The 14583-nt window shown below is 43.0% G+C and overlaps 1 protein-coding gene across 1 annotated transcript in view; it reads right to left on the bottom strand.

Moving 5' to 3' along the window:
* The window catches only part of CNBP (CCHC-type zinc finger nucleic acid binding protein), a 48789-nt gene that overhangs the window by 16484 nt on the left and 17722 nt on the right, over positions 1-14583 (bottom strand). The window lies entirely within an intron of this gene.

Raw genomic sequence — 14583 nt, 5'->3', positions numbered from 1 at the left:
ACGTGTAGTTGAAAGAAATAATACAGAGAGATCAGATGTACTCTTTACCCGACTTCCCCCAATAGTAACATCTTGCATAATACAATGTCACAATCAGGATATTGAAGTCGATACTGCCCACTGATTCTGTTCAGCCGTCCTCAATTTTACTAGTACTCTGTGTGTGTGTTGTTTAGTTCTATACAAGTGTGTCTCATGCACAGGTCTGTGCATCCATCTCTGCGCTCAAGAGACTGAACGGCTGCAACGTTGAGTTCCTGCAGAACTCAAAGACATGTATGTTATGTATAACTCTTGAGGAGGAACTAGGACTCTATTTTATTGCTGAACTATTGTTTCTTGACTGCTTTTCCTTTATTCTTGCATTCCCTCACTTCCCTTAAGATCCTTAATTACTGAGACCTGTTCAAGGGCAAGCACTGTGGCCAGGCTTCGATACCAACATGGCTTAGACCCAAAATGGCTTCTCTTATGTCAAGAAAGCCATGCCTGGTTCTCTTTCTCCAGAGACCACCTGCCCTACCTGGTTACACAATCTTCAAGCATTACAAATAAAGCTGCTGTGAACATTTGTGTAAAGGTTTTTGTGTGCACATGTTTCCACCCGGTATCTTGTCTTTTTCCCACATCACAGTGAGGTTGAACATACTTCATACATTTGTAGGCCATTCAAGTTTCCTCTTGTGAGAAAGGCTGAGTTGCTCATTTTTTCTATTTTGTTGTTTACCATTTTCCTACTGACTTGAAAGAGTTCTTTATATGTTCTGGACACCAATCCTTTGTCAGTTATACGATGTTGGGCTCATTGATGGTTTAGTGATAACCGTTTCTCAAAGTGATGTAAAGAGTCGGAATTGATAAAGAATTTCTGAAACTTGCATTTGGATGAAGGGACAGAGGGGTTTCATTCAGGCTGCCCACACTGCGTTTGCGGAGACGGCTGCCCTCTCCTCAACGCTCTGTAGAACCACCTTTGCCTCTGTTATATGCCAACTATATGTTTTAATGGTGGCATGCAGGATGCCAGCCAGACAGCATCAAAGCCTCTGCCTGCTGCAGGGCAAACGCCAGGCATCCTTACGTTTGCTTTTAACAAACCCTTTGCCTCATTCAGAGGAGGCATTCAGACGCGTTATTGCATCACAAACCCATGCTTCTCAGCATTTCGACCCTCGGAAGCTGCTGACTTCATGACGTACTTTCTTCACGATGCTGCCATTTTCCCCAGCGCTGCAGCCAGAATTTAGGATCCTGACTCACCCTCCAGCCAGCCACCGAGAATGCTGATTATTCTGGTATGGTCAGTGCTCTCAAAGTGACTTTGACGGGGGAAATAGCTTCTGGACAAGCCCAAGCCAGTGCAACCTCAGGTAACAGGGAGGCCTCTTCTTTCCTGACTCTCATCCGCTCAGCCTCTTGTTCTTTCTGCCTTGGCAGATGCAGAAGCCGCGCTCCTGCAATCCTGGCCAGAAAGCTGCAGATTGTACGAGCTGGCAGAGCCTGCACTGTCCTTCTGAGCTCAGAGAGGTATCTTTCCCATCAGCACCGAAGTCCCGGCTCGGGGGCAGCACCCACAGTGCAATGGTCTGTAGAACTGAGTTACAATTCCAAATTCAGTTTGCATTTCGATAGATTACCTTATAAAACATTCACTCACCAAAATTATCTTGATTATCTTTTATGCACATTGCGGTTCCCCAAATTGCCAATGGAGAAACTGATACACAAAGTTTCTTATAATTTCCCCTCAACCCATAGCAAAAACATAAAGGCAGGTAATAGGATTTCGAGGAGCATGAAATCTATACCTATGAAGTGTTATACCAAATAGATATTAAAGAAAAGAAGCTTTGGATATTCAAAGGTCTGTGGTGAAGGCCAAATAGTTATGATATATGAAAATGCTTTGCAAATTCCACACTGTTTTACCAAGGTAAACTGTGATTAAGATCAATTTCTGTTAGCCTAACACATGTCATGAAATTCTTTTTCTAGGGCTTCCCCGGTGACGCAGTGGTTAAGAATCCGCCTGCCAATGCAGGGAACACGGGTTCGAGCCCTGGTCCCAGAAGATCCCACATGCCGCGGAGCAACTAAGCCTGCTCGCCACAACTACTGAGCCTGAACTCTAGAGCACGTGAGCCACAACTACTGAGCCCACGTGCTGCAACTACTGAAGCTTGCACACCTGGAGCCCGTGCTCCGCAACAAGAGAAGCCACGACAATGAGAAGCCTGTGCACCGCAACAAAGAGTAGCCCCTGCTCGCCGCAACTAGAGAAAGCCTGCACACAGCAATGAAGACCCAGCAAAGACAAAAATAAATTAATTTAAAAAAAAGAAATTTTTTTTCTACACTTATTTATTACAAGTAAAGAAAATATTTTGGACACATGAATAAGCAATCATAGTATTTCTCTTGCATTTGAAGAATGATTGGTAGTAATTTTTCCCTTTATTTAGGGGTTGGTTTCCTCATTTAATGCAATAAAAGTTCTCTGGGGACTACAACTGACTCTAAAAGTTACTGGTGCTGAAGATTTATCCAAAATGAAGTCTGCTTTGAGTGGCACAGAATTCAAAGACAGCTCTGGACCAAACTGAAGTGAGTGGTGAATTCGATCTTTTCTGTGCTTCCTCCTTTCTTCCTTTTGGACACTTCAAATCCACATCTAGTTTCCTAGGGATTTCCTGAGTTGACCATGGCCACTTTCTTCTCTCTTCCAGGTTGACCAGCCCCATTCCATCAGGGACTGTCATTTTATCAACCCACGCATGCTACGATAATAATCACCTCATTTACATAGTATTTCATAGTTTGCACATAAAAATTCAGTCAGAATTTATTGTGAGATTATTACGTGCCACACTCTGCTGGGCAGTTCCACCTTTGTTACATTATTTAGTCATTTGTAATCTTATTATTCGAACCTATGAGGTTTTTTTTAAAAATAATTTTATTTATTTATTTTTTGGCTGCATTGGGTCTTCGTTGATGCGCGGGGGCTTTCTCTAGTTGGCTGAGCAGGGGCTACTCTTTGTTGCAGTGAGCGGACTTCTCATTGCGGTGGCTTCTCTTGTTGCGGAGCATGGGCTCTAGGCACGTGGGCTTCAGTAGTTGTGGCGTGCAGGCTCAGCAGTCATGGCTGGCGGGCTCCAGAGAGCAGGCTCAGTAGTTGCGGCGCATAGGCTTAGCTGCTCCGCAGCATGTGGGATCTTTCCGGACCAGGGATCGAATCCGTGTCCCCTACATTGGCAGGCGGGTTCTTAACCACTGCACCACCAGGGTAGTCCTGAACCTATGAGGTTTAGAAATCTCATAGATTCAAGCACGACCTCTCTAGGTGGGATCTAGATATTTAAGTAGGAGGCATTAGCACCCTAATGTTTTTCACAGCGAGAGATGCCTGGATGCTTTAGGTGGTATATGACAGGGCATCAACTAAAATTGCGCCGTACGGTAATAAAGTGTCATCTCAAGGACGAAGCCTCAGTTTGGTGCTTACCAGCCTTTAACCCCTCTGTGACACTTTACCTACCCTGCGTTGAGTAGCCGTCTTGGATGTTATCATTTTATTGTGATAACACGATATACAAGTTATGCTCTTTTCTCACTTGTACAGTAGGGTCTCCTCTTTTTTTTTGGACATACACACATAGATGTTTTATTTTATGGCTGAACCATCTGAGAGAAAGTCGCAGATTTTGTACATTGTGTTTATAGAGATTATAATTGACATATAACATTATATTAGTTTCAGGTATACACCACAATGATTCCACATTTGTATATATTGCAAAATGATCACCACAAAAGTCTAGTTAGCATCCTTCACCACAGTTACTCATTTTTTCCTTGTGATGAGAACTTTTAAGACCTATTCTCTCGGAGGGATAAATTAGGAGTTTGGGATTAACACATACACACTACTATATATACATTAGATAACCAACAAGGACCTACAGTATAGCACAGGGAACTCTACTCAATATTTTGTAATGACCTATAATGGAAAGGAATCTGAAAAAACAGATATATATGTACGTATGACTGAATCACTTTGCTGTATACCTGAAACTAACGCAACACTGTAAATCAATTTTACTTCAAAAAGAAAAAAACACTTCATACCAAAAAAAAAGACCTGTTCTCTCAACAACTTTCAAATACGCAATACAGTATCATTAACTATATTCCTCATGCTGTACATTCTATTCCCAGGACTTATTTATTTTATAACTGCAAGTTTGTACCTTTTGACCCCCTTCACTGATTTTCACCTACCCAACCCCTCACAACCCAGCAACCACCAATCTGTCCTCTGTTTCTATGAGCTTGATTTTTTTTTTATTTCCACATATAAGTGAGATCATATGGTATTAGTCTTTCTCTGGCTTATTTCACTTAGCATAATGCCCTCGAGGTCCATCCATGTTGTTGCAAATGGCAAGATTTCCTCCTTTTTTACGGCTGAATAATATTCAGTGGTTTATATGTACCAAAATTTCTGTATCCATTCATCTGTCAAAAGACACTTAGGCTGCTTCCAAAAGTTTCCACTTAAAATAAGAATAAAATGTGAGTTAATCTAAAAATAAACATGAAGTAAATAAGAGCAGAGGAAGTACACAAATGTGAAGAGTTAAAAGGATAGGTGGATGTGACAAAAGGGAGTCACGGCTGTGCCAGTGGAGCCAGTGTGGAAACCTAGTGAAATCCAAAGGACCCGTCTATCGGCGGAGGAGGAGAGGAAAGTACCCAGGGCAGCATCTTCAGAGCCTGTCGCCTGGCCTGGGGTCTGCTTTTGGGCTCTGACGGGCCTTCAGGGTCCGCTGTCAGAGTAATCTGTGTGATAATCAGGGTGGAAGAAAAGAGCCTCAAGAAATACACTACTGCCATTAAACGTAAAACCCAAGATTTTCTTGAATATGGCAAGAAGGCTGTTGAAGAATCAACACAATGGTCAGCTATCCTGGAGGATTGACAATGTTTTAAATTGAGGGGAAAATAAGAGGACAGAACCAAGTTCCTGCCGCTTCCATCTTCTGTGTGCAGAGTCTTCAGACAGAAGAAGCTGGAGCAGGGCTGGCGCTGGGGCACTCGAATGTCTGCAGACGCGCAGGTCCACCAGCTTTTCCTGCTGCCTTGCTCTTAGGGGCAGCTGTCTGCAGGGCTGTTGGGTGGGGGTGGAGAGGGGGTGAAGTGTTAGCAGAAGGGACTTTGGAGAGGTCCAGCCCCTGCATGTCGTGTATGTCTAAAAATCCAGTGTAGGTGGTAGGTGGAAGGTCTTTTTAGCCATAGGCGGCATCTCAAGTGCGGAGCAACAGGCTCACTCTGTGTGTGTCTGTGTGCGTGCTCACACACACACTCCTGCAGGCAGCACCTTACACGCCCTTCATGATTGGAAGATTGGAAGAAAAACACAGACGGTAAAACCCCCTCTCAAGATAAACAACCCCAAATGTGTTGACTGGGCCTCAGGGGGATCTAAGACCCCACTGGAGGTGAAAGTTGTCTTTGATTTCTGGTTTTTATTTCCTCATCACTCCCTTTCCCCTTCCTTACTATTATCTTTCCAGTACCCTTAGGTAGTGGCCCCAGCTGAATAGAGCCAATAAATCACTTTCCCCAGAGAGGTTGGGGGACATTAGCCAACAGTCTTAGCTTTTCCGGGGTTTCATCCATGGGTCCTTCTTGGAGACCCCATTAAAGCCTTTGTGGTAGATTTCACGGAGAGGCTAGCAAACACAATCTCCTCAAGGCTGTTCACATCATAACCACAGACCCTTACCTACTTTCTTCTCCTACCATCTTTTAAGACCTTTATACATTCTTCTATAAAGGACAGAACTTTGGGTTATTATATAGGGACATAAACAATAAAACTGTAGTTTAAGATCTGCAATAGGGAAAAGAAGAGAATTCCGAAAAGTCAAATCATAGGAAATTTTGGAAAACACACGGCTTAGTTTCATTACATGATTCTAAACTGTAGACCCTCCAAGGTCAAGGGGAGGCAAGACGTGACTAAGGTTTACAGTAGCAGCTCCTAGCAGAGGCCTACAGGGGATCATTACGGAGTGCACGAGGACTGTCCTCGTCCACACCACTCCTGAGACTGCCCAAACCGCCCGTGATCCTCAGAGCCAGCATTTCTCAGATCTCACTAGAAAGTTGCTAAGACAAGGCATCTTCCACAGGCTTTTCCTGTTTCCTAAGTACCTCCCAACACCATTCCAGTGACAACGTCACTGGCATGGGTTTTATGCTGCCTTTGCAATGATACAGCAGACAATGTGGAATCTCCAGAATCGATATTAATACAAATAGTTTTTAAATGGAACCACCACACAAGGGGAAGGCTGACACTTACCTCACCAGAGAGGGTTGTGAGTTTAGAATAATGTATGTCAGAAGCGCTTTTTACACTGTAAAGTGCTATCCATTTATTAGTTATTACTGGAATATCAGAAAACAACCCACAGGACCTTACAAGGAGTCATTATTCCAGGTCATTTTTACTCTCTATAACAAAGCACTGATTCTCCAACATTTGTGGTCAGTTAATCATTTTGGCAAAAATACCTCAAGACTTGCCATCTCGTTCACTCTTACCATCCAATCCAAGACTTCTATGAGAATAAGTGGGAAGAATAGAGTTATTTTTAATATCCAGATATGCTATAAAAGTCACCCTTTTAGGTCTTCCCTGGTGGTGCAGTGGTTAAGAATCTGCCTGCCAATGCAGGGGACACAGGTTCAATCCCTGGCCTGGGAAGATTCCACATGCCGTGGAGCAACTAAGCCCGTGCACCACAACTACTGAGCCCGCACGCCTATAGCCCATGCTCCACAACAAGAGAAGCCCCACCGCAGTGAGAAGCCCGTGCACCTCAATGAAGAGTAGCCCCCGCTCGCCACAACTAGAGAAAGCCTGTGCACAGCAACGAAGAGCCAATGCAGCCAAATATAAATAAATAAAATAAAATTTTTTAAAAAGTCACCCTTTTATAGTGTACAGTTCACTGGGTTTCAGTACTTTCACAAAGCCATGCAACCATTACCTAATTCCAGACATTTTTTTTTAGGGCAGCTTTAGGTTCAGAGCAAAATTGAGTGGAGAGTACAGAGCTCCCACATCCCTGCTCCAGAAATACTGGCAGCCACCACTCATCTCACTATCTCCCTGGTTCTGCCTTTTCCAGCGTGTCCGAGAGTTGGAATCATACAGTTTGTAGCCTTTTCAGATGGGCTTCTTTCACTTAGTCATATGCATTTCCGTTTTCTCCACAGATTTTCATGGTTTGATAGCTCCTTCCTTTTTACTGCCAAGTAATATTCCGTTGTCTGAACGTACCACAGTTTATGTATCCATTCATTTACTGAAGGATGTCTTGGTTGCTTCCAAGTTTTGGCAATTATAAATAAATCTGCTATAAATGCCTGCGTGCAGGTTTTTCTGTTGACATAAATTTTCACCTCCTTTGGGTAAATACCAAGGAGTATGATTACTGGATCATACAGTAAGAGTATGTTTAGTTTTGTACGAGTCTGCCAAACTGTCTTACAAAGTGACTGTACCATTTTGCCTTCCCACCAGCAATGAGTGAGAATTCATGCTCCAGGTCCTCGCCAGTGTTGTCAGTCTTTGGTTTTTGGCCCTCTGACAGGCGTGTAGTGATATCTCATCACCGTTTTTAATCTGCAGTTCCCTGATGACGTATGACGGTAAGCATCTCTTCACATGTATACTTGCCATCTCTACATCTTCTTTGGTGAGGTGCTTGTTCAGCTGTTTTGCTCTTTTTTTTTGGTACGCAGGCCTCTCACTGTTGTGGCCTCTCCCGTTGCGGATCACAGGCTCCGGACGCGCAGGCTCAGCGGCCATGGTTCACGGGCCCAGCTGCTCCGCGGCATGTGGGATCTTCCCGGACCAGGGCACAAACCCATGTCCCCTGCAACGGCAGGTGGACTCTCAACCACTGCGCCACCAGGGAAGCCCTCATTTTTAAATTGAGTTGTTCCTTTTCTTATCGTTGAGTTTTAAGAGTTCTTTGTATATTCACAATATTTAAAAGTTTCTTTGAGATTTCTTCTTTAACCCACATGTTATTTAAAGTGTGTTGTTTAATCTCCAAGTATCTGGGGGGGGGGGCTTTCCAGATCTCTCTTTGTTACTCATCCCTATTTTAATCCCACATGGTCTGGGAGTAGGCTGGCATCACGTGGCCACGCCGTGTTACAGGGCAGAGTCATGGCCCTGAGTACTGACATCACTGAATCTGCAGCATCTGAGCTGAGTCTGACTATAACTTTAATCTGGAAGGATTAATCATCTAAAAAAAAAAAGTCCAAACCTCCACCTCTCTATGTTTTAAACTGATTTATACAATTGAAAATAAAAGGCTCAGTGTTCAGTAAAGGAAAACTAAGCAGATTTCTGTTTAACAAACCATGGCCTAAATGTACCAAGCCACGCGGACTGGCGGTAGACTCTCCTTCTGAATTTTTTTATTGTGGTGAAATAGACTTAACATACAATTTACCTTCTCAACCATTTTTAAGTGTACAGTTCAGTGGCATTAAGTACACTCACGCTGTTGTGCATCCATCGCCACCATCCAGCTCCACAACTTGCTCATTTTCCCAAACTGACACTCTGTCCCCACTGAACACTAACTCCCCCCTCCCCCTCCCCCAGCCCGTGACACACACACACCCCCATCCTCCTTTCTGTCTCTATGGATTTGACTGCTCTAGGGACCTCATGCAAGTGAATCATACAGCATTTGTCTTTTTGTGACTGGCAGACTTTCCTTTCTTTTTAAGTCTCCATCTGAATTTTTATTTCTCCATTTTGTTTCAAATTAAAACTACAACAGTACAAATCAGTCCTGATTTAGCAAATGAACGTGCTGTGTGCAGCTGACCTAAAGACAGGGTAACCACCGTCTCCAGAGGCTGCTGCCTTTGCAAGGATGGTCATTTGCACAAGGAGCTCAAACCTCTCTATTGACCGTGGCTGAGAAGCAGCAGAGCATTATTTAGTTTTCTTTGCCAAAAGAGAATCTAAATTGTGCTGAATCAGAGCAACTATAAACATTGCTTGCTTTTAGATATTTCACTTTATCAGGCAGGCTCGGAGATAATCAGCCTGTGTCCTGGAACTGTGCTTCTGAGAAACAGATACAAATGAGTTGGCAGAGTCCATAAGCAAAATATTTCAGGTCCTCCTAATCTAGGACAAGCCAACTAACATAAACTGTGGTTTGTACTATACAAATCTTTATAAAAGGCGAGCATTAACTGGTGCAAGGAAATTTCTAGTCTATAGAAAACGGCAACATATAAAGCGGTTAATGATTTATTCTTGTACTTTAATATTTTACTATATATACTTTTTCATATAATATTTTCTAAGTACCATAATTTTATCACCTCTTCCTATTGTAAATTTATCAAACCGAAAAGTCAAAGCAATAAATGCTGGTGCATCTAGAAAAAAATCCAACTGCTTTCTTACATTGTATCACCATAAAAAATGCGGTTATAGTCTGTATGTGTAAGTATATATGTTGCATATTTATATTATTATGAAGAGTGTAAATATATATTTATGTATGTGTATATATGTAAAATTGCATGGTATTTACTGGTTTTGACCAAATTTAAAAGATGGCCTCCAGGCTTCCCTGGTGGCACAGTGGTTGAGAGTCCGCCTGCCGATGCTGGGGACACAGGTTCGTGCCCCGGTCCGGGAAGATCCCACGTGCCACGGAGCGGCTGGGCCCGTGAGCCATGGCCGCTGAGCCTGCGCGTCCGGGGCCTGTGCCCCGCAATGGGAGAGGCCCCAACAGTGAGAGGCCCGTGTACCACAAAAAAAAAAAAAAAAAAAAGGTGGGGGGGATGAGGGAATTGAATTCTGACACATTCTATAACATGGGCAAATCTTTAAAACACTTGTAAGTGAAATAAGCTGGACACAGAAGGACAAATACTATACAATTCCACTTATATGAAATACCTATCGTGAGAAAATTCATAGAGGCACAAAGTGGACGAGAGGTTACCAAGGGTTGGAAGCAAGGGGGAGTGGGGAGCTATTACTTCATGGGGACAGAGTTCCTGTTTGGGGTGATGGAAACGTTTTGGAAATAGATAGTGCTGATGGCTGCACAACACTGTAATTAATGCCACTGAATGGCACACTTGAAAATGGCGAGTTATATATATTTTCCCCCACCAAAACAAACAAATAAACAAAATCAAATGAACAAAAAACCTTCAGTGGCTCCACAGCTTTTTAGAACTCAAAGTGCATGCATCCTGTCTGGTGGGCAGGGCCCTTCTCTGCCTTTTCAGGCTTCTCAGCTGGTCCTGGCCGACACCCAGTCCTTCTGGCCCAGCTCAACTGGGCCTTCTCCAATTCCCGGTCTGAGTGTCTCACCCAGTCCAGTGAGTAACTGGCCAATCCTGAACCACCTACTGCCCCACCCTGCCCCCTCCTAGGCCTCAACTCTGAGTCATCTGGGCTCGCACAGGGGCTGTCTGCTCAGTAATCTTAAGGACCCAGAGAGGAAGGAGAGAGAGCAAAGGTAGGGGCTGGCCAAGGTCATGGCTTAGGACAGACACAGTGTGTGCTCCAGGAGAAAGGCCACAGGACTTGGCATCCGAAGACAGAGGTTCCAGGTCCCCTCTGCCACCAGCTAACAGGGTGATGGTGGACCACCCACTGCCCCTCTCTGGACTTGCTTTCTCTTCTGTAAAATGAGAGGGTTGGACTGGGATCTCCAAGAGTGCTTTCAGTTCCAGGCTTTGGGGAATAAACTTGGGCACAGAGTACAGCAAGATAAAAGCAACCCTTTTTCTTTTTTAAATTTGGCTGCGCCGGATCTTAGTTGCGGCATGCGGGCTCTAGTTCCCTGAGCAGGGATTGAACCCGAGCCCACTGCATTGGAAGCGTGGAGTCTTAGCTGCTGGACCACCAGGGAAGTACCAGAAGCAACCTTCTTCAAAGGAGAAAGTTTTCCTGAAATTTTCAATTGATGATTTTCTTCTCATCAGAGCACCTGGGGCAGCCTTTAAGGTTTCTTGAGAGAGAAATGAAAAAAATTTAATGTGTCCAAGTTAAGAGTTTTGAGGCTGTTACACAATAATTTCAGTTATGCAATAATTTCAGTCCATTACAATATTAGGATTTTCATAAAAGAAATTTTCCAGAGGAAATAGCAGTTATTCTTTCTACTCTTAGCCTACAAATGTAACCCTAAGATGTTGAGTAGAATCTGGATATTAGTAATGCATCACTGAAGGTAGAAGCAACTAAGAGGAGGCAGTAAAACAGGTGTGGCAGTGGAATACTATACAGCGGTGATTCAGAACTCAGCACAACTTCCTACCGCAACACAGATGAGTCTCCCAATCATAGACGCTGTACCACTCCCTTCTGTGAAGCGTTCAGAAATGGGTGAAATTAATTGACCATGCTTTTCCTGATTCCACAGCATTCCAGCATGAGTTAAAATAAAATATGGAACAACTGGAAAAATATTTAAGATAAGATTTTATTTAACTCATCAATTTCACTTCTGGGTATTTATCCTAATGAAATATTCAGTGATGTGTACAACTATTAGTTATATGCATATTCACTGAAGGATTGTTGTTACTGACTGAATGTTTATGTCCCCCCAAAATCTGTATTGAAACTCTAATCCTCAGTGTGATAGTATTGGGAGGTGGGACCTTTGGAAGGTAATTAGCTCATAAGGGTGGATACCTCATGAGGGGGATTAGTGCCCTTCTAAGAAGAGGTCAGAGAGCGAGCATGCTCCTTTTCTGCCATGTGAGGATACAATGAGGGGACAGCTGTCTGCAAACCAGGAAGCGGACCCTCACTAGATACCAGCTCTGCCAACACCTTGATCTTAGACTTCCCAGCCTCCAGAACTGTGAGAAATAAATGTCTGCTGTTTAAGCCAGCCAGATAATTTGCTATAGCAGCCCAGATAAGACTAAGATAATTGTTTATAATACCAAAAAAGAAACAGCCTAAATGTCTTAAGGAATTGGTTTTATATGTATAATACATATATGTATTGATATAATAGCATACATATAAACATATGGCAGTATATACATATGCCATTATATCAATATATCAATTCATATGCCAGAGATATATCACATACATAAGTAAATATAATATAAATTACATGTAAATATAATTGTATTATATTGATATATATTCACTTAACAGATGTCAGTGTATCAATACAGTGGAATGCTATACAGCCATTTAAACTTTTGGAGAAGAATATTTAATCACTTAATAATAGTAACTAACATTTACTGGACTCCAATCAAGCATATATATTATCTCATTTAATCCTTACACTATAACTCACTGTGATAAAATACTTGTATTTATAGATGAGAATACTAACACATAGGGAGTGAAGTAACTTGCTCAAGAAAACCTAGTTAAAAAGTGACAAGCCCAGAAACATATCCACTAATTTCTGCTTAAGTAAAAAATCAGGTATGTAACAATATGTGCAGTATTATCCCATTTTTATTGCTGTAATTTTTTGTTTTAATTTTTTCAAAATATGTGTCTGTGCACATATGTAAGACATAACAACATATACATACATACACAACACACACATAACCTCTACAAAATGCAGTGGTGGGATTATGAGAAATTATGCTTCTCCTCCTTTTGATTGACGTGTGTTGAGTGGGTCTGTCTATGAAATATGGTGCAGGGTCTTACCGATTACCAGCCCCTGGGGACTGCCCTATCCGAGGGTGAGTCAACATAACACAATACGTGGGGGTTGCTGTTTGCATGTTCCTAAGACCTACAGCAGGGCCAGAGGTGCACCTGTCATCCCTAGGACCAACGTGCCAGGGGTTGCTCATTTGCATGGAGCCTATCAGATCAGAGGGCCACGCCCCACTCTGGAGTTCAGGATCCCTGAGCATGGTGGCATCTATACCCAGCACAGCAGGGCGGCATGCTGTCCTCCACACTCCAACTCTAGAAGTGGGGGGAGTCTCTGGCTGCAGGCTCTGGCCCTCCCTCCGGTGGGGGAGCCCTTGTTCTGGATCCAACCCACAGTGAGCAAAGGCCTAGACAGCTGCAAGGAGGGGCCACCCTAACATGATACCACCTAGAAGTTATGGTACCAGGTATGGCCTCTGACCCTACCTCACAGAAATCTGCCATGTGTGCTGTTGTTCAATAGGATGCTTGGGTAGATTAGATACTTGTATCAATATATTGGACAATTTTTGTTAGGTTGAATAATTTTACAATAAATACAAGTCATTTGAAAAGGCTGCCCAAGTTACCACATCACTCTATTAGAGCAAGTGGTGCGACTATAACTCAATTCACTGAATAGCTTTGACAAGGTCTATTATCTAAAGTTTCTTTAATGAAGCATTTTTTCACAAAAACATAATCTGGGGGGAGGGGCAACATAGGGATGGGGGAGTGGGAGGTACAAACCATTGGGTGTAAGATAGGCTCAAGGACGTATTGTACAACATCTTGTAATAACTATAAATACAAAGTAACCTTTAAAATTGTATTAAAAAATTTTTTAAATAAAAAAATTGCAAATATGTTTTAAACATTTTGGAAGCATTCATTCATTTAACAAATATTTGGGAGCTGGCCACAAGGAGAAGACACAAGATTCATAAGTTGTGCGTTTATGGTGTGCACATGGAATCCCATTTTCCTCTGCACCCCTGACAAGGAAGCCCCTAGATTCTCTGCGTCTGTGTCTCTGGGGTGCAGGCGCCCTGCCCTCCCTCTGGCTCTTCTCTGACTCACTCTTATGGTTGCTTGAGGCCAACGGGAGCACTCCCCTCCCTGGGCTAACTTGTAATATTCTGATACCCATGATATCTTATATTTATTGGGTGCTCCGTGTGTCAAGCACTTTGCCTTCCTCAGCTCTTACCCCTCCCAACAGCACAGCGAGATGCTCTTCTCACTTTAATGCTGAAAGGCACTCATACACAGAGAGGTCGGGTATCACCCCAGGAAGACCGGCCCCAGAGCCTGCACCCAGTCTCAAGCCCTTAGCTCGATGCCATGTCCACCCCCAAAGCATGTATACAGCCCACCCTGGCTGGCCTGGAAAGTTCTCAAGGGAGAAATCCATCTAGGCGTTTCCGAATAGCCCCAGACACTACAGTGGCCAAGACTTATTGTTTCAAAATCCAGTTTTTCTCTAGCACTGTTGGTGAGAATGTAAATTGATACAGCCACTATGGAGAACAGTATGGAGGTTCCTTAAAAAACTAAAAATAGAACTACCATACGACCCAGCAATCTCACTACTGGGCATATACCCTGAGAAAACCATAATTCAAAAAGAGTCATGTACCAAAATGTTCACTGCAGCTCGATTTGCAATAGCCAGGACATGGAAGCAACCTAAGTGTCCATGAACAGATGAATGGATTAAGAAGATGTGGCACATATATACAATGGAATATTACTCAGCCATAAAAAGAAACGAAATTGAGTTATTTGTAGTGAGGTGGATGGACCTAGAGTCT

This window comes from Aethalodelphis obliquidens, unplaced genomic scaffold (assembly GCF_003676395.1).
Source record: "Aethalodelphis obliquidens isolate GAN/ISIS:26980383/991018 unplaced genomic scaffold, ASM367639v1 scaffold123, whole genome shotgun sequence".
Classification (NCBI taxonomy): Eukaryota; Metazoa; Chordata; class Mammalia; order Artiodactyla; family Delphinidae; genus Aethalodelphis; species Aethalodelphis obliquidens.
The sequence above is the reverse complement of the archived record's forward strand: the minus strand, read 5'-3'. Positions and strand labels throughout refer to the sequence as shown.